This window comes from Ursus maritimus, unplaced genomic scaffold, assembly GCF_017311325.1.
Source record: "Ursus maritimus isolate PB19 unplaced genomic scaffold, ASM1731132v1 scaffold_29, whole genome shotgun sequence".
Classification (NCBI taxonomy): Eukaryota; Metazoa; Chordata; class Mammalia; order Carnivora; family Ursidae; genus Ursus; species Ursus maritimus.
The window spans coordinates 5,620,447-5,646,133 of NW_024425452.1; the positions used below are offsets into that span (position 1 = coordinate 5,620,447).

At 42.1% G+C, this 25,687-nt stretch overlaps 1 protein-coding gene across 1 annotated transcript in view; it reads right to left on the reverse strand.

Moving 5' to 3' along the window:
* RCAN2 (regulator of calcineurin 2) overlaps positions 1–15,516 on the reverse strand; it is a 264,715-nt gene extending 249,199 nt beyond the window's left edge. Inside the window, exon 1 of the mRNA XM_040643556.1 lies at positions 15,405–15,516. The gene's annotated coding sequence lies outside the window, so the exon portion shown is untranslated. The remainder of the gene's footprint in view (positions 1–15,404) is intronic.
* Between the last annotated feature and the right edge of the window lie 10,171 nt (positions 15,517–25,687).

Below are 25,687 nucleotides of genomic sequence, written 5' to 3' on the forward strand. Positions count from 1 at the left end.
GATGGGTAGTAAGGAGGGCACATATTGCATGGTGCACTGGGTGTTATACGCAACTAATGAATCATTGAACTTTACATTAGATGTAAAGGGATGTACTGTATGGTGACTAACATAATATAATAAAAAAACATTAAAAAATTAAAAAATCCAATTCAAATGATCAACACTGATGTGATATTCAGGTGACGCTGTTTTGCTAAAAGGACCCTCCACTCTCACTGTGACTCACGCTAAGAACGGGAACACGGACATTCTGGAATTCTGAATGCTCCTACCACCCACCTTGAAGGAGGGCTGTCCTCCCACAGTACTTCATTCCCCGGAAAGCTAAACCTCGCTGGACCAGTGCTCCACACCCTCACGTGCCTTCACTTACAGCAAATGCCAGAAGCCCACCAATTCATTCCTATAAGCCCACAGCGTCTAAAGTAGTATGCGCACCAACGTGACTAGATATAAAAACATAAACTCAGGCAGCAAAATCACAGGGCACTATTATTCATTAATAGATGGTCATCTGGGGCATCCAGAATAGGCTAATATTCTTTCAGATTATCAGCGAAATAAAACACCCCGCAAAATTTAAACGTTCCCATGTAGAAGTCCTACGCCCCTCCCCCACAAATGCCTCCACAGGCCTCACTGCGACAAGGAGTGATGGGCTGCAGAGGCAGAAGGGCCCCTGGTGACCCCTGGCTCCACCATGTGTTTACCTGCAAGGCCTTAGGCGAGGTCCTCCACTTCCCGGAGCCTCAGCCCCCTCCTCTAAATAAAATAGGGATAAAAATAGAGGCTAGCTCACAGGGCTGTGCAGGGACGATGTGTGATAACATGTGGCAAGCGCTTAGCCCGATGCCTGCTGCTTAACAGGTACTCAATAGCCACAATTATTTCTGTTTAGTCACACATCCCAGCCTCACCAAAGAAAAAAGGGGGGGAAGAACACACTGTCTTACCAAAACAGAAGCATTTCAAAATAATTTGAGTTTGAGACAGAAGCCTTAACGACGTCTGCCTGCAGGCAGTCCAGACACCACCACCGGCCATCCTTGGGCTTCGGTGTGGAAGGGGGGATGCGACACTAGACCACCTTCTGAGACGAGGCCTTTTGACTCACCACGTAAAAGCAGACACACTTATCTTTGGAGTTCCTTATTTTTATAGTTAGCAATTATGTGAAGAGAACAAAGGCATTAAAGACACTGCAAGGTGTTGGAATCATTAATCTTGTGCTTCTGAATTATTTAGGCTGGACTTAATGATCGGTTCACTTTACCACTGACTGAGTGCCTACCTCGGGCAGGCCGTGGTAAGGAGTACGGCGGGGGCCACAGCACCAACGGAAGAGGCAGTTCACCCTCAGGGAACTTGGTGTGCAGAGGGAGTGCAGATAAACAAGTAAGCTTCATGTCTACTGGACTCTAACTGCACTGAAGACAAGGACTGTGCTGACTGGATTTCATACCCCGGTGGCCAGCACAGACCTGGTGCGCAGGTGTGAGTGAATGAATGAACATATGAGTGAATGAATGAATGAATGAATATATGAGTGAATGAGACATAAAGATTAGCTTATGTATGTGCCATAAATACAGGTTCAAAAAAAGAGTGGCTCTTTTGAGGGCTCAGGGCTTGGGGAAATCTGGAAAAGAAGGAACTTGAAGGAAGACCAGAATTTTAAGAAGCAGGAACAGAAGAATGTCCACCTATAATTTTATACCGTTGGCAATGTGCTCAAAATTAGATCTCATTAATAAAAACAGTTCTTATCCTGATATTATAATGTGTAGCATTTCTATAACATTCTCTATCTGCAAATTGTATGCAACTGTTTTTGAGTTTGTTATTTATTATAAGGATTTTTGATTTACTTATAAACAACTTAGTGGTTCATTATTTATTAGAATAGGAAACTGAACAAATAATATCTGGTCTCGAGCAGCCCTGTCTCAATGATTATTATTGGTCTCCTGGGGTTCACTAATAAGTAGCCATAAGAAAAGTCAATTTGTAATTAGGAAAAGGAATGTGCACATTTGGCAGTGTTCACATTGACATGACTGACAGCAGACAAGACAAGCTCTGCAACATACGAGGAATAACCTCATAATGGTATTAGTAGGTTAAAAATAAGCCACCACCAACCCTAGGTTAAGAAAAGAGGTATATGAATGGCTTAAGCAATAAGTAGGACACCGTAAAGGCTGCACAGAAGTATCTCAAGGGACGCCTGGGTGGCTCAGTCGGTTAAGCATCTGCCTTCTGCTCAGGTCATGATCCCAGGGTCCTTGGATTGAGCCCCGTGTCGCCCTCTCCCCGCTCAGCGGGGAGTCTGCTTCTCCCTCTCCCTTAGCCCCTCCCCACTGCTCATTCTTTCTTTCTCTCGAATAAATAAAATCTTAAAAAACAAAACAAATATCTCAATAGTAGACACCCAAAAGCAAAAAGAGACACAATTTTGGAAAATCACTAGAAGGACTAGCCTGATCAAAAAAGAATAGTTAAAACTGAATTTAAAAAAAAAAAAAATCTGACAGAGAAAATGACTGTCTCAGGGAGGATCTGTCACCAAACTAGATAATGACCCATTTCTACCAGATGTTCTTAAATTTAGATGATTTCAAATGACTACAAGTTTTTATCTTTCTTACATTAAAAAAATTATCCTTTAGCTAAGTGTTTATATTCTACCATCAGAACATCACTTCCTTTTTTTTTTTTTTTGCAGGAAGAAGATTATCTATATCTTTACTTGTTTATCCACTCTTTTGAAAGGAAGAAGTATTATTTTAGCTTTTCAAAGCCTGTGGATCACTGAGATAGGGGTCCTGAGAAGAAGAATGGGGGTGACAGAGTCTAAAGGAAAAGTCTCTGAACAAAGTCAGAGGGAGGACTGTCATGATCTAGAATCAGTCTTCTAGAAATAGAATGACTCAAAGAGAGCTCACGGTTGATGGGAGGTGGGGCAGAACGGGTGCTGTTGGGTTCTCTTGGGAAATCCACCATATCAGCCTCCCAGAAACACTGGGAACAGTCCCCCAAACACCAGTTGGTGAATGTCTCTAATCTTTATTATTCTTTGGATCTTCTTTCCTTAATGATATGCCCTTGAAATTTATACTGTCATAAAAATACCTAGGATTGGTTTTCATGAATATCCATTAACGTACTTCTAATTTCGTTCCGATAAAATAACCTTCTCACAGTATCACACCTTGGCCTGAGTTGTAAGACAATAGCCAGGTATGGCTGTGAGAGCATCGCGAAAAGAGGAAAGGATTCCTTTTTTTTTTTTTTTTAAGATCTTATTTATTTATTTGTCAGAGAGAGAGCACAAGCGGGGGTAGCAGCAGGCAGAGGGAAAAACAGGCTCCCGGCTAAGCAAGGAGCCTGACACAGGGCTCGATCCCAGGACCCCAGGATCATGACCTGAGCCAAAGGCAGACGCTTAACTAACTGAGCCACCCAGGGATCCCATGAGGAAGAGGTTCTGTTCAAGGTGAGAAGAAACACTGAAGGCATGGCATACGACTGGGCCTTCTCACCCAAGACAAGAGCCTTTGCAAAAAGTAGAGTCCCACTTAAATGTGAGATTTTTAAAAAACAATTTTAAAGAATAAAACTAGAAGCTTCATGGGGAGCCACTACATTTGGCGATTTCCACATTCGCAGATGCTGAAGGCCATTTCATGAATAACAGGGTCATCCCTAGGGCACCTGCCTTGGGGTCTTCCCGGGAGCTGTTTAGGTTAATAAAAAGAAGCATGAAAAAAACAGAGCACCACCCAGGCAACACCACGCATCTGGGTTCCCCACAGGATCACTGCGGACTGTCCCATGTCCCGTGTAAGCTATTAATAATTTCACTAATACACAACTGAGCCTACGTAGAGCCATGCTAAATTTCTTAATGTCCTCAGTTTCTGGTTTAATGGTCCGATTGGTTTTCACACGGCCTGAAGGAAGGATTGAATCAGAGTAACTTGCATTTAGGGGAGGCGAGGAGAGCTGTCCAGGTTTACCATTTATCTCACCTCTACCCGGAGACAACCTTTCCCAATGAGTCCGCACACAGGAGGGGGCCGTGCCAACCTCCCTGGCCCTCCAGAATGACACCAGCCCTCCCAGTGCAGCTGCAGACCAGAACGAGGAATCCCCGCTCCCCACCCATGATACCCCAGAAGGCAGAATCCAAGCCAACATCCAAGATGTGAGCCAAGCATCCCCTTGGGGTCTCCATCAACTGTGGAGCTTAGACGCAAGGTTAGAAGGTACACCTTGAAAATCCAAACGGGTAAGTATTCCAATTCAGAGCTTCACCTAAATGTCACCTTGTCAAATTTTCAAGTTTAATGCTAAACAACAGCTGTGTGTGGCACAGAAATCACCAAGAGACAGAAAAATAAGAAAATAAAGGATACCAAATAAACACATTCATGATAGATCAGTTGCTGAGTATCTTGCCTGACCAAAATGTAACCTTTTTATAAATGGCTGTTCCTACATCATAAAAGATCAAATGAATATCATTAATGCAACACAGCAGGAAAAAATTAACATATTCATGAATTAATACTTTGCTTTCACTCATCTTGTCAAAGCTGAGACTTTGCTCTTGAGCATATAAATTTTTGTTTCAACTACCATTAGTTTATCTGAATTTACCATTCTCCATTTCAAAATTCCCATGATACCTATAATCAAATAAATAATTTCTTTCTGGACAAATTATTAAACCTCAAGAGAGACGTATAAATTGGATTTTGACATGTCCTGGTGAGACCCCATTACTAGACTTTTATCTTTAATGGTGTCAAAATAAAAAATAAATTACATTCATTTAGCCTGTCTTGCAGAAATTTCACGGGGGAAAATGATACAAACTGGCTTTTATCTCAATAAGTTGGTCAATATAGCCAACGCGGTTGATGAGAGCCAGAGACTTGTTGTGAAAGACTAGTCTGATTAATCATCAAATTAAAATTCTAGAATAATAGCCATTAAGTGATTTTTAAGCAGGTTCCAATGGAAAATCCTCGTTATTTATACAAAATAGTTTACTCTGCATTGTGTTTCATTTCCTGGAAGGTGAAAAAGACATGCGTGTCTGAATTTTGCCCCAAAGGCCCTGCCAACAGTGGAAGGGGAACAGTCAAACCCAACTCAAGCAAATAAGGATGCAAACCTGCTGTGCATATTTTTCAGGATTTATTTTTTTTTAAAGATTTTATTTATTTATTCAACAGAGATAGAGACAGCCAGCGAGAGAGAACACAAGCAGGGGGAGTGGGAGAGGAAGAAGCAGGCTCATAGCAGAGGAGCCTGATGTGGGGCTCGATCCCAGAACGCCGGGATCACGCCCTGAGCCGAAGGCAGACGCTTAACCGCTGTGCCACCCAGGCGCCCCATTTTTCAGGATTTAAAGGCAAACTGAACCAGTTCTCCCTTCAGCGGAGGTCACTTATTCTACTTAGTGTAAGTCAGCTTTAGTAGCTCAAGTGGCTGCAATGACAGCTGCCAGGGTTCCGGCGCCACACGGCCCATGGCACCATATGCCAAGCCCCTGATAACAGAACCACCGGGAGAAAAGTGAATCCACTACAGTCAACCCTCCTACACACTCACACGTAAAATCTACCAGATCTCTCCACCCACACATTCTCAACTCCTACAAAAAAGCCCAACCTCCCTGGAGCAGTTGTTAAGCAGGTACATTTCCAGAGTAAAGGTTTTCTCTGGAAAGCACTAATACCAACCACCCCTTGCTTCCACCTAAAAAGAGTGCTTATAAGCAGCACTATTGTACTGCTTGTGGGAATGTTAATTACTACAACCTCCTGGAAAAACAATTAAATGCAACATCAACATATAGAGAAAACCTTAAGGAGGTCCATCTATTTGAGTTAAAGTAATTTGGTAATTTGGTTAATGGGGAATCTTCTAAATGTTCAACAATAGGGGGGAAGGTAAATGAATTTGGTAAAATCATACAAGGGAACGCTATGCAGATACTGAAAACAATGTTCACAAAGATTGTTGACTTTACGTGAAATGTTATTTAAAATGTTTGGTGAAATGCGCAGAATGCAATATTCTACACAAGGTACGATCCCAATTCTACATTGGGAATGCATATAAAAAAACCTGAAAGGACATACAACAAAATGTTAATAGTAATCATTGTTTGCTCATGGTAATACATGTGATTTTAATTTTGTCTTTTTATCCTTTACTGTTTTAATTTTTTTTAATTTTATAGAAAGTACATATGTCTAAGAAAAAGGAACCATAAAAAACCAAGCCAGAAGGTCTCTAGTTTTCCTGCTAAGTAGACAGACCTCAGGAGACACCAGGGAATATTTCTAGCCTTCTTAAGCAGATTCCATGTCCCACCTGTCTCTCGCACTTAAGCCCTGGTGATGATTTCTTGTACTCCACATCATGCCTATGCCCTTCTCAACCTTGGCTTTGACTTTCAGCCTTCTCTGTTGATACTAAAACACCCCTCTGGCAGTTACCTCTTGTCGGTAAATCATGTTCTCCACTCTACCCCCCCTTCACCAGCAGGACCCACTTCTATGGCCTGGTCAGCCTCCTCCTGGCCCAGTCTGGTCAAGTCTTGATATTGACAACAAGTAAGTTACCCTTGAACAAAAGCAGGCATCATAAACTAAATACCAATAAACGGGGCCAGCAAATACAGTTTTCGTCATGTATTCTATAAAAGCATTTTATACAGAGTGGACCTCCCTCCCCAAGCAGACCTGGGGCCATCCCAGGCCCAACTGTAACTGATCTCTTGGGAGGTCCCCACCGTGGCAATCATCCTTAACATCTGTGCAGGGCCTTGCAGTTTTCAGTGCACATTCACAGACTCACAGCATCTCATCCTCACGACTCTGTAAGATGGAAAGATCAGGTATTCGTTTCCTAATTGTGTACAGCTAAGAAAACTGCAGTTCAGAGAATGGGCTGCGAGTGGCTTATTCCCCCTGATTCTCAGGGTGTGCTCCTCTGTAAATAGTGATGATAATACCTGCACGGTGGAGTTGTCGTAAGGATTGAATGAGAGAACGTATGCAGGGTGCTGAGCACAGTGTCTGGAACAAGAGCGGCATTCAACAGATGCCAGCTCCTAGAACTGTAGGTCAGTGGGAAGCTCAAGGTTACATAGCTGGGAAGTGACAGCGCCAGGGTGAGGATCCAAGCCTTTTCACGCCAAGTCCACGCTGCTTCTGCTTTATCCCCAACACCGTAAGAGGAATATTAGGGCATGGTCCATGCCCTCAAAGAACTTGTAATATTTTGTAGTAGGCATATCTCAAGTACATGAAATAACAAAGCAGTTATTCCCGCAAAGAACTAAGGCAACAGGAAGAAAAACTAGGATCTAGCTCTCAAACTACACAATTCTTTTGTCCAACAGCAACTGTTAACTGTTACGCTATCTTCTCATGCACGCATTCCAAAGGTTAGGAAACCCAAGTTTCATCCCCATGTCAAAGTGAGCTGTGTAGGGGGAAATCAGATATGAAAATAAGTCCCTTTCCATACTAATAATAGAAAATATTTTCTGTGGGCATTCTGAACTTCAGGAAGTTTGAGCTATTTTTGGAAACTTTTCTTTAGCTTCCAGAAAGTACCATTCATGATCGTACACTTTTCTAAGGGACTTAAAAACAGCTTCGGTTGAGTTCAAGGCTGCTTCTTAAAAAAAAATCTTCAACTCGATTAATTAATTTAACCTACCACATAGGACACCTGGCAGCTGACAACACAAGGACGGGGAACATGTTAAAGGCGGAGGCAGCATGCACACAAACACAGAGCAGGAAGCCACTCTGTTGACACTGATTTGATGCCATAACAATAACCCCATAATAATGGGATCCAGGATTGCTCAACCCTAGGCATACTATTTCTTTACGGTAATCTTGGCCTATGTATGACATGACAAAAAAGAGCCTAAAACTTTGTGTTACGGAACGCCGAAGCTTCGTTACATGGAAGAGGGTAATTTACTAATGGATACTTGGAGATTCACATCTTGGAAGGTTTTTAATGTGCCACGTGGTTTTATATTCCCAATATCTACCACTTTCTAAGACAGAGAAATGATGCTCACTAAGGGGTGGCCCTGAGCAACAACCCTCTGAAGGAGGAGCAGGCTCTCTTAAGAAACGCGCTACCTCCCTTTACCGCCTGTCTGTTCCACTGGGGGTGAGGGGTGAGGACTCCCGTTGCCTGAGGCCCTTCAATGAGGCACTCCAGGGTGCAGCGCCCGCTTTATGCTATCTGTGTCGCTCCCGACAACAGCCTCACAACATGCATATTAACACCCCAATTATTCAGAAAATTAAGTCTCATAGAATTTGACTGACACATCTAAAATAAGGAAACTCATCAGTGACCGTGGCGAGTCCTCCCCCGAGTGCTCATTCAGTTTCCCCTCGCTGAACTGGGCTCCCCCAACATCGGACACCCCTGCGAGTACCTGCACTACAGACTAGTTCACATCAAACTGGTAAGGCCAGGCCATCATGTGAGTTAGTCTTCTTCATTTAAAAAAATTTTTTTAAAGATTTACGTATTTCATTTAGAGAGGGGGGTGCAAGCGGGATGGGGCAAAGAGAGAGAGGGAGAGAATCTCAAGTAGGCTCCACGCCCAGCACTGTTGGTGGAAACCAGTATGCGGGTCCCTCAAAACATTAAAAATAGAAATACCTTATGATTCAGGAATTCCACTATTGGGTATTTACCCAAAAAAACCAAAAAAACACTAATTCAAAAAGATATATGCACCCCTATGTTTACTGCAGTATTATTTACAACAGCCAAGATAGGGAAGCAGCTCACGTGTCCATCCATAGCTGAACTGATAAACAAGAGGTGGTCTATACATGCAGTGGAATATTACTCAGCCATAAAAAAGAATGAGACCTTGCCATTTGCAACCACATGGATGGATCTAAAGGGTATTACGCTAAGTGAGATAAGTCAGTCAGAGAAAGACAAATACCACCTGATTTCACTCCTATGTCGAATTTAAGAAACAAAACAAACAAAAGACAAAAATCAGACTCTTAAATACAGAGAACAAACATGGTTGCCAGAGGGATGGTGGGTGGGAAGATGGGTGAAATAGATAAAGGGGATTAACAGTACACTTATCCATGAGCACTGAGTAATGTGTAGAACCACTGAATCATTGTATTGTTAAGAAGAAGGAGGAGGAAGAGGAGGAGAAGAAAAAGAAGAAGAGGTAGTAATAACAGTAGTAGTAGCAGTATTCCCATTCTAAAAGTGACCAGGCAGGGGGCACCTGGGTGGCTTAGTCAGTTGGACATCTGTCTCTTGATTTCAGCTCAGGTCATGATCTCAGAGTGGTGAGATTGAGCCCCTCGATGGGCTCTACGCTGTGCGTGGAATGTGCTTAAGATTCTCTTTCCCTCTCCCTCTGCCCCTTCCCCACTCGCACTCTCTCCCCCCCCAAAAAAATTAAAATAAAAGAAGAATAAACTAAAAGTGACCAGGCAGGCATGACTTTAACCTAAATCAGTGGCTCTACAGTAACATTTGAGACATGGTGGCAGGACTTCAAAATGTCAAGACTCTAGAGATCATCCAGTCAACCTCTTCTCTCATTAATATACAGATTTAAAACAACTAAAGCCTCAGAAGGGCTGTGACTTTGCAGAGGTCACACAACAAACCAGGTGTGGAGCCCAGATGAGAGCCAGGACTCCTGACTCAGAGCTGTTCTCTTTTGCGGCTTCAGCCACAAATATTCAAACATAGGGTAAAAAACACATTCCAGACTCATAGGACTTATTCCAATGTTATTAATTCACACTGGTGATTCGGAGCACTGGTCAGGCCTGAGTGCAGCTCTTATTAATTGTGTGGCCTCGATAAGGTACCCTCTCTTTGCCTTGGGTTTCTTATCAATTACATGAGAATAACAATAGAGTCTGCCTCATTCGGTTATCCTGTGGGTCAAACGTGATAATTCATGGATCTCTAACTTCTTTGTTCTCAGCATAAACAGTGAATGAATGTTATATTATTATTATCATTGAAATTATTTTCATTGTTCCTACTACTACTAGTTCAGATAATTGGCAGTTCATACTTTCACCTTTGGGGAAGTAGGTAGAAACAACTTCCTGCTATCAAATTCATCTCCACTTTCTCTGAGGCAGGCCTAACGGTCTCAGGAATGAAGGTAAGATGAGTAGAAGGTTAGCACCAGAAATAAATAAATTCCCTTTGAAAATCAAATTGTCGGGGCGCCTGGGTGGCACAGCGGTTAAGCGTCTGCCTTCGGCTCAGGGCGTGATCCTGGCGTTCCGGGATCTAGCCCCACATCAGGCTCCTCCGCTATGAGCCTGCTTCTTCCTCTCCCACTCCCCCTGCTTGTGTTCCCTCTCTCGCTGGCTGTCTCTATCTCTGTCGAATAAATAAATAAAATCTTTAAAAAAAAAAAAAGAAAAGAAAATCAAATTGTCTACTGAGCATTTTCCTTTGATGTTGAAAGTCAAAATTCCCCATCTTTCTCAAACCTACTCTTTCTCATAACTTTCTTTTTCCCTCAGTTTTATTGAGATATAACTAATATATACTATTGTACTTATTTTGGGTATATATCATAATGATTTGGTATTTGTATAGATTGCAATGTGACTGCCACAATAAGTTTAGCAAACATCCATCATCCTCACAAAGTTATACATTTTCTTGCTTATGATAACTTTTAAGATCTTCTCTCTAGGCAACTTTCAAATATACAGTACAAGATGATTAACTATAATACACCATGCTATACATTATATCCCCAGGGCTTATTTATCTTATAACTGGAAGTTTGTACCTTTTGACCCCCTTCACCCATTTTGTCCACCCTCCATCCCCCACTCTCTGGCAACCACAAAACTGTTCCCTGTACCTATGAGCTTGGTTTCTTTAAATTCCACATATAAGTGAGATCATGCAATACGTATCTTTCTCTGTCTCACTTATTCACTTAGCATAATGCCCTCAAGGTCCGTCCTGTTGCAAATGACAGGATTTTCTTATTCTTATGGCTGAAAAACATTCTATTATATCTATATCTAGATATATCTAGATCTCTCTCTCTCGCTCTTTCTCTCTCTATATATATATGTATATGTCTCACATTTTTTTAATCCATTCATTCATCTGTGGACACTTGGGTTGCTTCCATGTCTTGGCTATTGTAAATAATGCTACAATGAATATGGAGTGCAGGTATTTTCTCAAGATAGTGATTTTATTTCCTCCTGATAGATTTCTAGAAGTGGGGTTGCTGGATCATATATTAGTTCTACTTTTCATTCTTCTAGGACCTTCCATGCTGTTCTCCATAATGGCCACACCAATTTATACTCCCACCAACAGTACACATGGATTCCCTTTTTCCCACATTCCTGCTAACACTTATCTCTTGTTTTCTGTTGTTTTGTTTTGTTAATAGTCATTCTAATAGGTGTCAGGTGATATCTCATTGTGGTTTTGATTTCCACTTCCCTGATGGTTAGTGATGTTGAGCACTTTTCTACGTACTTATTGGCCATGTGCATGTCTTCTTTGAAAAAAAATTGTCTATTCAGATCCTCTGTCTATTTTTTAATTGGATCGTTTGGGGTTTTTTTTTTTTTTTTTTTTGCTATTGAGTTATGTGTGTTCTTTATATACTTTGGATATTAACCCTTATCAGATAAATGATTTGCAAATGGTTTCTCCCACTCCATGGATTGCCTTTTCATTTTGTCGACAGGTTTTCTTTGTTTTGAAGAAGGTTTTTAGTATGATTTAATCCATTTGTTTATTTTTGCTTTGGTTTTCACTGCTTTCATTGACAAATCCAAGAAATCATTGCTAAGACCAACATCAAGGAGATTACCCCCTATGTTTTCTTATAGAAATTTCAGGGCTTCAAATCTTACATTTAAGTCTTTCATCCATTTTGAATTAATTTTTGTGTATGGTATAAGGCTGTGGTCCCGTTTTTTTCTTTTGCATATGGCTGTCCAGTTTTCCCGACACCATTATTGAAGAGACTATCCTTTCCTCATTGTATATTCTTGGCTCCTTTGTCATAAAATAATTGACCATATATATGTGGGTTTATTTTGGAAATATCTATTCTGTTCCATTGATTTATGTATTTGTTTTTATGCCATGTTATTTTGGTTACCATAATTTTGTAACATAGTTTAAAATCAGAAAGTGTGATGCGTCCTGCTTTGTTCTTCTTTCTTGAGATCCCTTTGTCTATTTGGGGTCTTTGTGGTTCCATACAAATTTTAGGATTGTTTTTTCTATTTCTGTGAAAAATGCCATTGGTATTTTGGTAGGGATTGCATTGAATCTGTAGATTGCTTTCAGTAGTATGGACATTTTAACAATATTAATTCTTCCAATCCATGAGCATTTAATACCTCTCCATTTATTTGTGTCTTCTTTGACGTCTTTCATCAGTGTCATAGTTTTCAGCATACAAGTCTTTCACCTCCTTGGATAAATTTATTCCCAGGTATTTTATTCTTATTGATATAATTATAAATGGGATTGTTTCTTTACTTTGCCTTTCTGATAGTTCATTATTAGTGTATGGAAATGCAACTTTTTTTGAATATTGATTTTATATTCTGCAACTCTACTGAATTTATTAGTTCTAACAGTTTTTTTTAGTGGAGTCTTTAGTGTTTCCTATATATATGTCATCTGCAAATAGAGACAGTTTTACTTCTTCCTTTCTTATTTGGTGCTTTTCATTTATTTATTTTTCTGGCCTAATTGCTCTGTATTTAAGACTTCCAGAACTATGTGGCAAGAGAGAGCATCCTTGTCTTGTTCCTGGTCTTACAGGAAACCATTTCAGTTAAAATTCCCCATCTTTCTCAAACCTAACCTTTCTCACTTAATTCCTAACTCAATTAAAAACCCGACCATCCATCTAGACATCAACTCCTTCCACACCCACTTGGTGACCTAGTGCCACTGATTTTCCCTCTGAAATGGCTCTCTGAGGATCTCTCTTCTCTTTCTCCATTCTACCTAGTTCAGGCACAACTAATTTTATTTATTTATTTATTTACTTACTTACTTATTTATTTATTTTTGCTTGGATCACTCCAGTGGTCTAAAATCTCAGCTCCATCCCCCTTTGCAACACCATCTACTTATCACCTCTAAAGTCACTTGTGCAAAATACAAATTAGAGCAAATCATTTCTCCCACAATGGCTGTATAATTTCTCCTCTTCAGCCAGGTATATTCACTTCCCAGGCTCACTGAAACACATCCCCCCTCCCCCAACTCTCCTGCCACTCCCTCACTTCAGAGCACCCAGATGTTCTTTCAACACAAACTCTCCTTCCATGGGGAACACCTACCTACCCCCTTCTCTAGAAAATTGCAACTGCCTACTGGAATGCAGTCCACACGTGAACTTGTCTGCAAGCTCTTCCAGATTCCCTCCACCCCTCCTTCTCTGGGCTTCCAATGAACGTGTTCTGATCTCCAGTAACCATTCACCATGCTGATCACTACCACTTATTTTTTTATCCTTCTTTTCTGCTAGATTGATTCCTCAAAGGCATGGGCCTCATTCTTTTATCCTCTGTCACAGGACCTACATAACACACAGTACATACATAACAGAGAAACTGCTGATTAAACTGAGTGGATGGTACCCAAAGAAAAGGGAATAATAAAATGAGACCTCAGTGACTATCAGAGCTGATCTCAATTAAAACTAGTTTCTGTAATATATATATAACTAACTGCAAACGATTATGTAAGTAGTTTTCAAAAGAGTGTGATGTGAACTTGCAAATGGCAAAGATCTCAAGTTCCCACTTAGGCTTGTTAAATGTTCATCAATGGAGAGAGAGTGCCATGTCCTCCCAAATTTAGTTGGGTTCTGCAGGACCTGCACACACAAGGCATTCTAAAAGCTTCTGCAGTCCCGTAGCTTTGTTTGAGCACTCTTCCCCTCACAAAATTCTGTGGACTGGACTCGGGTAGTAGGTGCTCAATAAATGCTGATTTGATTTGCAGTGGATTTGAAAGCAAAGTGCAACTCACATTTTAGACTAATTCAATGCAATGACTGATTGTACTTAAGATAATAGCTCTAATGCTAAAGAAAATCAATGGGTAGCCTGAAAAGCAGCCAAATGCTCACTCCCCTGCCTTGTTCCACAGTCAATGCTGACCTGCTTCTTGATCCTTCCCAGCTTCTGAGCTTTTCCGACTTCACAGTTTCCCCAGAATGGAGGGGGCCAGTTAGCAAGTGTTGCCCTGTACCTGTGATATATTTGCCCTGTGTTTTGATGTTGAGGTAATACGTGAGAACGTTGAGTGGCATTTTTTAAAATGTCCTACTTTTCCTGAAACCTACCCTCTGTGTGACAGGTTAATTGGGATGCTAGCTGAAGGAAGGAGAAGTATGGACTGGAATGCTGCAGCATTTTTTCACCTGCCGTTGTGGGGCTGTATGTTAAAGGGAGCCCAGAAACTTTTGTTTTTACTAAAATGATATTAAAAAAAAAAGCGCAGGCAGCGAAATCTAAAGTAGATGTCCATTGAACACTTCTATTCCAATGTAGGAAATAGGAAAGATTCAAAACATGCACTCTGCTATAATTCATTCTGGGATAAGAAAAAGACAGCAGTGCCTTGGAGAATAAATCATTAACTAAAGTCAAACCGAGACACCCTGGAAACCAGTGAGGCCAGGCGGCGGGGATTTGCCTGTTCCCTCTGGTGACTTCTAGAGCGAAGCATCCCACAGACAAACTCGGCACACTGCACTCCCTTCTATTTCACTTTTCAAACTTGAAGTTATTTTTAGATGACCCATGCCCGCTAATCCCAGGCAGGACAATTCCCAGCCCGCTGCGCCTCAAAGTACCTTCCTCCTCCCCAGCACTTCTTTGTAAGCACTGGGAAAGGAGTTTCTCCGTTTTCTCCTTTTTTCTCCGAGTGTAGTCCACCTGCCCTTTCCCCCTCTCAAAACCTCAGTCCCGGGGGCCACAGGCGTCATCCTCGCTGTTCTACTTATGCACCTGCTGCTGCTTCTGGAAAGGCGAACCTTTGGGCCACTAGGAATGGGGCAGGGGCTCTCTGAGACCCGCGCCCTCTAGAGGGGGGTCAAGGGAGACCTCTGCCCCCCACCCCCACAGGCCGCCGCGGGGGCTGATAGCTGGAGCAGCCCACCCTCGGCCCTCCGCCGCCTCCGCCCCCCTGCCCAGCCCCGGACCCCCACCGCGCTCGCCCGCCCCCTGCCGCGTCCTCCGGTACGGCCGGGGCGCAGCGCGCAGCCCTGACAAGACAGGGCGCAGGGGCGAGCGGGCCAGCGCGGTTACATAACCGACCTGCTGGGCGTCCGCGATGCGCCGGCAGAGGCTGAGGCGGCGGCTCCGGCGTCCGCGGGGCCGGAGACTGCGGGCGCGGCGCTGCCTGCTCACCTGCCCGCCGGTGCGAGCGCGTGGGGGCGGGCGCGGTGCCCGCGGGCCTGGGCGTGGGGCCGTGCGCGGCGCGCCCCGCCTCCCGCTCTCGAGGTCCGTGTGTCCCCGGCTCTCTGCCTCCCGCCCGCTCCTCCCCGCAACCTCGGCCGCCGTCAGCCGGGACAAAGCGGCTCCGGGGAGGGGCCGAGCCGGCGGCTCTCGCAGGAGCCAGCGGAGATGGGCGCGCCCCCAGCTCCGACTCATCGGGCCAACCTCCAATCAGACCCCAGGAAACCGAAAGCCCCTGTGTGGCCTTCTCTCCTCCCCTCCCCCCTGACCCGGCGCCCTTCCCGGGCCCGCACCGCTCCGCTCCCCGGGCTCCCACCCTGCCCTCAGTCCCCCTACATACACACCCCGCTTTCCACTCGGGGTGCCCAGGAAGCGGAGAAGCCCCTCTGGACACTTAGTGCAGGAGCCAGTCCTCAGGAGTCCCGGCCCCAGCGGGGAGGGGCTCCCGGGTCACCACCCGGGTGGGGGCCTTCTGGGGGGTCGCAGTGGGCAGGGGGCTGATGGTGAAGCTAGAGAAGACTGGGCAGCGACAGCCCAGAAGAAACGGGCGGAGAAGCCAACTGTGGGTGGGGAGTACTGGAAGAGAGACTTTTCTTACATACAGACTGAGCCCCCCGGACTCCGGCCGAGGAAAGGTCGGGAAGCCCCTGGACGGTCCTGGGGCGTCTGCTCGGGGTGGGTGCGGCGCCCTCTGGCTGGAGACCTGGATCCGCCCCGCCCACGCGCTGAAGGTGCCCTGCGCGGGCTCCTCCGCTTGGCCAGGATTCGCAGCCACCAGACCTGGGGACAGAGGGCTTCAAGGACTCCTATTGTGTGAGAGCCGGCGACAAGTGGGAGGCTGCTACCTTACAGTAAAAGGTTGAATGTGAATCCGATTCTAGGCTAGATCCGTTGCTCAACAAACTTAAGGTAGACGTCTCTGCCTTACAAAATAAAGCAATTCAGAGCTGGAGGAAGCCTGTGGCTCATGGGTGACAAGGGCTGATGGCAGGGGAAAGTCGATAGTGTACAAGACCAGAATAGGGAAAGTGGGGAAAACTGAAGGAAGGACTGGGTGGGGGTAAGAGTGCGGACCAACTCCAAGAGGGAATGAATAATATTTAAATCGGCCTTGTGTTCTGTCATCTTTGTAATTGCTATATAAATAGGTCTTTTTCCTTTTGCTTTTTATGCCATTTTGTTTCTTAATAATAGTATTAAAATTGCATTGAAGCAGTGGGTTTCACAATTATTCTTCCCTCAGCCACACACCACCTTGTGATTTCCAAGGTTGATGTAAAATTTCATCTTAAAAACAAACAAAACCAAGAAACAACAAAAACAAAAAGGTAAACCTTAGCTCTTCACTCTGATTAATCCGCATTTAAAGACAATTTCAGAGTTGAAAATGGCCTAAGACTCCTACTTTTCCAAACTTCCGGATGCATAAATTCGTAAATATCCACTGATTTAGATGAATTACATTTTTGAATGGCATTGTCTGCTTCCTGGGGCACCTGGGTGGCTCAGTCAGTTAAGCAAAGGACTGTTGATTTCAGCTCAGGTCATGATCGCAGGGTCCTGGGATGGAGCCCTGTGTGGGATTCAAGCTCAGCAGGGACCTGCTTCTCTGGCTCCATCTCTGACCCTCCCCACCCCACCCCCTTGCACTTGCTTGCACTCTCTGTCTCTGTCTCTCTGTCTCCAAAATGGATGAGTGAATCTTTAAAAGAAAAAAAAAAAAAAAAGAATCATCTGAGAAGGCATTCATATACTAAGCCCAATCTTGTCTCCCTGGAATTTCAGTCATTGATTCTAGATCATTTTTTGAAGCCGTGGAGACAGAGTCCAACTCCTTTTCCAACTGACTGTGTTTCAAATATGTAAAGATAGTCATTATGTCTCACTCACTACAAGACCCCCCTCTAAAACATCCTTAATCCTTTAAACAAAATCTCACTTGCGGTAAGTAAGTCTAGAATCATCACCAACCCGAAGACTTTGATCTTAATCTATTTTGTAAATATATATTTACAAATAAAATTTTCTGGTGACGGAAGTAATATGTTTATTGCAGAAACTTTGAAAAACATAAGATTCAATGTGAAGATTAATAAATACATGTAACATTCACTATATCTTACCTGTTACAAAAAATAAACATGGTCATTTTCCTATTGCTGAGATACAGCTATTCTTTTTTTTTTCAAATTTTTATTTAAATTCTAGTTAGTTAGCATACCGTGCAATATTGGTTTCAGGAGTAGAATCGAGTGATTCACCCCTTACATACAGTACTCAGTGCTCATCCCAAGTGCCCTCCTTAATATACATCACCCATCTAGCCCATCCCCTGCCCACCTCCCTCCATCAACCCCCAGTTTTTTCTCTATTTTTAAGAGTCTCTTATGGTTTATTTCCCTCTCTCATTTTCTTCTTTTCCCTCTTCCCATATGTTCATCAGTTTTGTTTCTTAAATTGCACATACAAGTGAAATCATATGGTATTTGTCTTTCTCTGACTGACTTATTTCACATAGCCTAACACACTCTAGCTCCATCCACATCGCTGCAAATGGCAAGCTTTCATTCTTTTTGATGGCTGAGTAATATTCCATCACATATATATAACACACATCTTCATCCATTCATCAGTCAATGAACATTTGGGATCTTTCCATAGTTTGGTTATGGTTGATAATGCTGCTGCAGATATCTGGGTGCATGTGCCCCTTCAGAGCTGTATTTCTGTGTCCTTTGGATAAATATTGAGTAGTGCAATTGCTAATCATAGGGTAGTTCTATTTTTAACTTTTTGAGCAAACTCCATGCTGTTTTCCAGAATGGCTGCACCAGTTTGCATTCCCACCAACAGTGCAAGAAGGTATTCTTATTTTTTAATAGACTTTATTTTTTATTTTATTTTATTTATTTTTTTTAAAAGATTTTATTTATTTATTCGACAGAGATAGAGACAGCCAGCGAGAGAGGGAACACAAGCAGGGGGAGTGGGAGAGGAAGAAGCAGGCTCACAGCGGAGGAGCCTGATGTGGGGCTCGATCCCAGAACGCCAGGATCACGCCCTGAGCCGAAGGCAGACGCTTAACCGCTGTGCCACCCAGGCGCCCCTAATAGACTTTATTTTTTAAAGTTTAAGGTTTACCACAAAATTGAGTGGAAGGTACAGGAGGTATATATCCCATATGGGTATATACAGGAGGTATATATCCCATATACCCCCTGCACCCCCAAAGACCTAGCCTCCCTCATTATCAGTTTCCTCCACCAAATTGCTATATTTTTTTACAATTGATGAACTTCCTTTGATACATCAGGAGCAACCATATAGCTGATACTATAGTTTACATTAAGGTTCACTTTTGGTGTTGTACATTCTTTGAGTTTCGACAAGTGTATGACATATGTGCCATTGTAGTCATGTGAGCATAGTTTCACTGCTCTCAAAATGCTCTGTGCTCCTCCTTGCCTCCCTACTAACTTCTGAGGACCACTGATGTTTTAACTGTCTCTGTAGTTTTGCCTTTTCAAGGATGTCATAGAGCAGAACTTATACAGGGTGTAGCATCGATTTCTTTCTTTCTAGTAATATGCATTTATGGTTCCTCCATGTGTTTTCATGGTTCGAGGACTCATTTCTTTTTAGAGCTGATTAATCGTCCATATTCTGGATGTGTCACAGTTCTTTTATCCATTCACCTACTGAAGGGCATCTTGGGTGCTTCCAGGTTTTAGCAATTATGAATACAGCTGCTATAAACATCTGTGTGCAGGGTTTATAGAAACATAAGTTTTCAATGTATTTGGGTAAATACTAAGGAGTGTGGTTGTTGGATCATACTGTAAAACTATGCTATGTAAGAAAACACCAAACTGTCTTCCAAAGTGGCTGTACCAGTTTGCATCACCACCAGAAGTGAGTGAAATTCTCCTGTTGCTCCACGTCCTGACCAGCATTTGTCATTATCAAGGTTTTGGAACTTCACCATTATTGTAGGCGTGTAGCAGAATCTCATTGTTGTTTTAATTTACAGTTCCCTAATGATCGTGAATATTTTTCATATGCTTATTTGCCAACTGCGTATCTTCTTTGGTGAGATGTCTGTTCAGATTTTTTGCCCATTTCTTATTTGGGTTGTTCACTTTCTTATTGTTCTTATTGTTTCCTGCTGTTATTGTTTTAAAAAATTCTTTTATGGTTTGAGTAACAGTTATTTATCAGATATGTATTTGTAAATCATTTCTCCAACTCTGTGGCTGGACTTCTCATTCTCTTAACAGTGTATTTTACAGAAGAGAAGTTTTTAATTTTATTGAGTTCCAGCTCATCAGTGATTAATCTCATGGATTGTGCCTTTAGTGCTTTATCTAAAAAGTCTTCATAATACCCAAAGTAATGTGGATTTTGTCTAATTTTATCTCCTAGGAGTTTTATAGTTTTGTAGCACTCTACATTTAGGTATATAATACATTTTGAGTTAATTTTTATGAAGGATGTAGGGTCTGCTTCTATAACGTATTTTTTTCACATGTGGATGTCCAGTTGTTCCAGCACTATTTCTTGAAAAGACTATTCTTTCTCCATTGTATTGCTTTTTCTCCTTTGTCAAAGACCAGTTAACTATATTTATGTGTCTCTATTTAGGGACTCTCTATTCTGTTCCATCGATCTATTGATCTAATCTTTCATGAATATCACACTCTCTTAATCACTGTAAATTTATGGTAAGTCTTGAAGTCTGGTTGAATGAGTCCTCTGATTTTGTTCTTCTTTAATATTGTGTTGGCTATTCTGGATCTTTTGCCTCTCCATATAAACTTTAGAACCAGTTTGTCAATATCTACAAAATAATTTGCCAGAATTTTGATTGAGGGTGCATTGAATCTGTAGGTCAAGTTGAGAAGAACTGACATCTTGACCACATTGAGTCTTCTTATCCTGAACATGGAATATCTCCCCATTTATCTAGTTTTTCTTGGATTTCTTTTATCAGGGTTCTGTAGCTTTACTCATATAGATCTTATATATATTCTGTTTAATTTACACCTAAATATTTCATTGGGGGATACTGATGTAAATGATATTGTGTTTTTAATTTCACATTCCATTCATTTATTGTTGGTATATGGTCTAGAGAATTTACATGTGAGGAAACAAAAGAACACAAACATTCCCTGAAAGAAATAAAGTCAAGATGATGGACTATGATTCTAATAGCTCAAGGAATCTCTGGTGTCAATGTCCTCCAACCAAAGACTGCCATAAACATGCCAATAGTTAAACAAACTGAATTTATGCTCGCTGCAATAAAGGAGAATGTACTCCTTGGAGATAATGTGGCATGGCATTAAGAGGACATTAGAAGACTTACCATAGGATTTGGACTTGTCTTAAGTGATTTTGGAAAGGGTTTGAGGAAGCAATGCTTCGCTCTACATTGGATGTTCTTGGAAAGGAGGAATACTAATTTGTTTGCATATATATTAATAAATCTTATCTATAAGACGGGAGAAATGAAATAAGTCTACAGCTAAAATTGGTAAAGAAAAGACTTTTCATATTAGCCAGGATAGTGGAATGTTTGATCATTTTTCTAGTTTGGATGCATTTTTGTCTCTGTTTATATGTGGTTGCAGAAGCTCCTGCTTTTCTCTGGATTCCTCATGGTTCTAGGATATTTTGAGAAAATGTTTGTATTCAAGAGGAGAACACCAAGGCCAAGCTGAGCATGCCTGGCAGATAGTAGCTATTCAGGCCCCTTTTCTCCTTCTCACTAGTGACATATTGTCACTGTAACAGATAAACTCTCCCTCACCTTGGCAATCTCACATAACATACCAGCCTATCAATAATCCCTACTAATAATCAATAATACCTAGTACCTAATGTCCACCACGCTTCCTACAAGTAAAAAATAAACAAAAGTAATATGTGTACTTTAACAGAGATTTTGAAAGAGAAATGAATAAGCATAAGTCTCACAAGACAACTAGAGAAAAACAAAAGATTGGGCTCTGTGATGGGCAATAAAAGAAAGAAAAGTTCTGTGAATATAGGAACGGTGCAGGAAGACGCTATAGAGAGGTCAGGATTTGGGCTTGTCTTCAAAAATGAATTGACTTTGGAGAGGAAAATAAGGCAGTGGATCTTTCAAGACTCACACTCTCCCTGGAGAGGATGATCTGTGGCCTTGTTAACTTTACTATAACATGGGGAATACAGGAGGGGCACTAGCCAGGACAAGATCACCTTTAGAGCTGGACAAGCATGGAGATGGATAATGGGTGGATGCAGAGGGAGAGAAAATTGGTTTAGCACTGGGCTAGACCCAGTCCAAAAGACTCACTGTGATCCCCAAATAACACCATAGAAGACAAAAATAACTGTCTAAGCACATTATTGTCATCAAGAAGTCTCCCATAGAGACACTGGCTCATCTTGACAAACAAAAAGCTTGGAGAAATGGAATACAGGACAAGACAGAGACTCCATTACCAAGATCCTAAGGTGAGGACAGGTTCTTGGAAACCAAGAGGCTCAGGTGGCTCTAAGGATAGCTTGATTATATCAGTGAGGTTGGAGCTCCTTACAACATTCCTCTCACTTGAAGTCTGGATCAATTCTAGAGCCCGGGATGGAGCTGAATTGCAGGCAAGGGTATAAGAAGTGAAGGACTGAAAATGCTGGGCCCTAGGGCAGGTCTGAAGTTTTCATCTCAATTCTGCTATTTACTAGCTGGATGTCTTTGAATATATAAATTACTGCTCTAAACCTTAGTTTTCTCATCTGTAAATTCAGGATCATGGTAACCATACTAACATTGTTGTGAAAATTAAATACCATAATGTTTATAAAGCATTTGACCCAGTGTCTGGCCTCAGTAAACTTTAGCCATCATAACCATCACCGTCACCATCGTCATTACCATCATCATCATCATCACTATCCTCTGTTTCATTATTGGCTGCATCATTATCATCAAAAAGAAGAGAATGTTCTAAGATAGAGGTCCTCAAATTAGGGCCCCCAGGCCAAATCCAGCACCAACATGCTTTTGTCAATAAAGTTCTATTGGAGCACAGTCATACTCATTCATTTATGTATTGTCTATGGCTGTCCCTCCTACAACTGCAGTTGAGTAGTTGTAGAGACCTCGAGAGAAAGAGACTTCAAGAATGGCAAAGCTGAAAATATTTGCTATCTGCTCCCCTACCAAAAAAGTTAGTGAACTTCTACTCTATGGCAAGAAAAAAATCAAATGACCATGGCTCTGTTGGCAGCTATAAGCACTCCCATGTGAAAAAAGCACAAACGTAGTATAGAAAGTAGTAAGGAAAGGTTGAACAGCTAAGTTGAGGCAGACATTTTTTTAAATAATCTTAAAAATTAAGAATTAAAATTGTATGCCATATTCCAGTCATCTCAGATCAAGGGAACTAATTCTCTCCCTAGGACCAGGTATGTAATTTGGGGAACCTAGCACAAAATGAAAAGACAGGACCCTTTAATCAAAAGGGATTAAGAATTTCAAGCTGATGAGAGCAGAGCATTAATGCAAGTTCAGGGCCTTTTGGCACAGCCCCGTGCCTCTCACATGCGCATGCGTGCGGACACGTGCGTCCACACACGTGCATACACCCTACACTCACAAAGACACCTGTAACTGAAGAGCAAGGTACAGGCAGTCAACTGCAAACTGAAAGGTGGGTTTTCTTCCTCTCTGCCTGCCAGAGCATTTTCTCCCATAAATGATTTCTGTACGCCCACAACCTCCTCCTCCTTCAATTTTGACGTAGCAGTAAGAGCAGTTTCCCTCCGTCTGACTCCTTCATTTTTGTATGACACATCCCTATTACCGCTCAGATTTCTCTTTTCCCATCCATTACAGCATGTTATGTCTCAAATAATCTAGTCTGCTTTCCCAGTGGCTCCTGGTTCACCATGCCAGGATAAAAGCCACTATTGGCCAGGTTGGATCTTACTTGGCTTTGGAGCATGTGGTGCATATAAAGGTATACAGTTACAGTGTTGGTAGAATGACACGCACAAGAACAGCCACAGGGCAACTAGGCTGATCTGAGCTTCCTTCCCAGAAATGAAAATGTGCAAGGGGCTATGATGTGGGACTCATCTCTTATACTGAAACTCATGAATGATTTGGTTTTCCTGAAAAAGGGAAAGAAAACCCCACAAAAAGAAAAACAAAAAGATAGATAGATTGTGTTTTGGTTTTAATGCTCCTTTGACAGTCCATGGAGTGGAAAATGTATATATAAATAACTCTTTCATGGTCCATAGTGTAGAAAATATTCATACATTGATGGATATAAGAAGCTTTCTCATGTTATTGTACTTTTTTTTTTTTTTTGTAAGTCTGCAAAGAAAAGCAAATGCTTTGGGGACCAGGAGTATGAGTGAGCAGATGTCAATAGGCTGATTGCAGGTGTGATAACAGCTCCCCAAGTCCCCTAGTGAGGTAAATCCTCCCGCAGGGGTATGGGTGACTGATTGCCCTAAAGAATGCCTATGACTCATCAGTGTGGATTGATTTTTCAAAGAAGGAGCACCCATACGGCATCCCTATTTGCCAGGCATTAGTCAGATTCCTCCAGGATTTGACAAGGTGACAGATTACTCTGATAAATTAATTTGTGCTAAGGTGGTAATGGCTGATAATAGGCTCTCTGGTTACTCCCAGATAACATCTATACTTAAATGAGGCCAGGTTCTTCAGAGTCTGATGACCACAGTCCATCCTGTCTTTCCTCCAGCCTGTTTCTCCCTGTTCCTGGAGCATGCCCTCTGCTTTCAATCTTCCAGGCTATGCACTGGCAGTTCCCTCTGCCTGGGTGCCTTTGCTGGGCAAGCTCAAATTCTTCCACCAATGATCAGCTGAAAATAATAGGAACAAATGTTATGTACTATATTTTAAGACAATGATTCTCAAAGAGCTGTCCCAGGACCAGTGGCATTGGCATCAGTGGAGAAATTGTGAGAAATGCAAATTCTGGGGCCCACTCCAGATCTATTAACTCAGAAACTTGGGGTGAAATCCAGAAACCTGTGTTTCACAAGACTTTTGGGGTATTCCAACACCCGCTAAAGCTTGAAACAAGTATTTAAGCATTGTCCCACATGTCTCACTTGATTTTCATAGCAACTCTCTGAGGGAGGTACTAAGATTGCCCCCATTTTACAGATGAGGAAACTGAGGCACAGAAAGTTGAGGAAACTTGACAGAGGTCATAAGCTGATAAGTGGTAAAGCTGGGCTTTGAATCCAGACAGTCTGGTTCAAGAATGGTTGCTCTACTTCTCAACTGTGTTACCCTTTGGATTAATGCTTCTGCAAAGCCTCTTAGGATTTCAATCTCCCAAATCTCGCCAGAAAACATCAATAGTACTCACATAACTTTCTTCTCCTGTGATACTCGTGATTTTCTTGTCATTCTATCCCCAGTACCCAATATATATATATATATATATATAGGGTACTGGGGATAGAATGACAAGAAAATCACGAGTATCACAGGAGAAGAAAGTTATGTGAGTACTATTGATGTTGATGCACGAACTTCAGTATATGATGAAGGAATGAATGATTGAATGAATTGATCAGTGAATCCATAAATGTCTTGACTCAGAAGTAACTTGACCAGTATTTTCCAGAGCGCTCCTTAAAAAAATACTTTCCTGAATCTCGTCCCTTACCTACTTACTCAGAGTCTCCAGAAGTGGAGCCTGGACATCTGAAATTTAAAAAGTCAAACCCAAACAAAGAACCTGGGTTGGAGAAAAAGTTTTGCCCAACAAACTGATTCTGTACATATAGACCCCCTGTCTTAATGGGCACTGACAATTTCAGATAGTTTGGTAAGACCAAGTTGAAGGCGTGAATGGGGAAAGGGGGGCTCTTTGGACCCTTAAATTCTATCCCATGGGGAGTTGCTAACCTTGTAGCCAACCCTTCCTGGAAGAAAGCCTAAACATGCTTCGGATGGTAAACACATCATATACTATTCCTTGAATAAGCTCATATAAGAAACACCTGCATTTGGCATCACGGAGCTGTACACGGTAAGGTTGTTTTTACCTCCAGAACAGGCAGTCCTCAGCATATATATAAAAATGGGTCATATTCCAAAA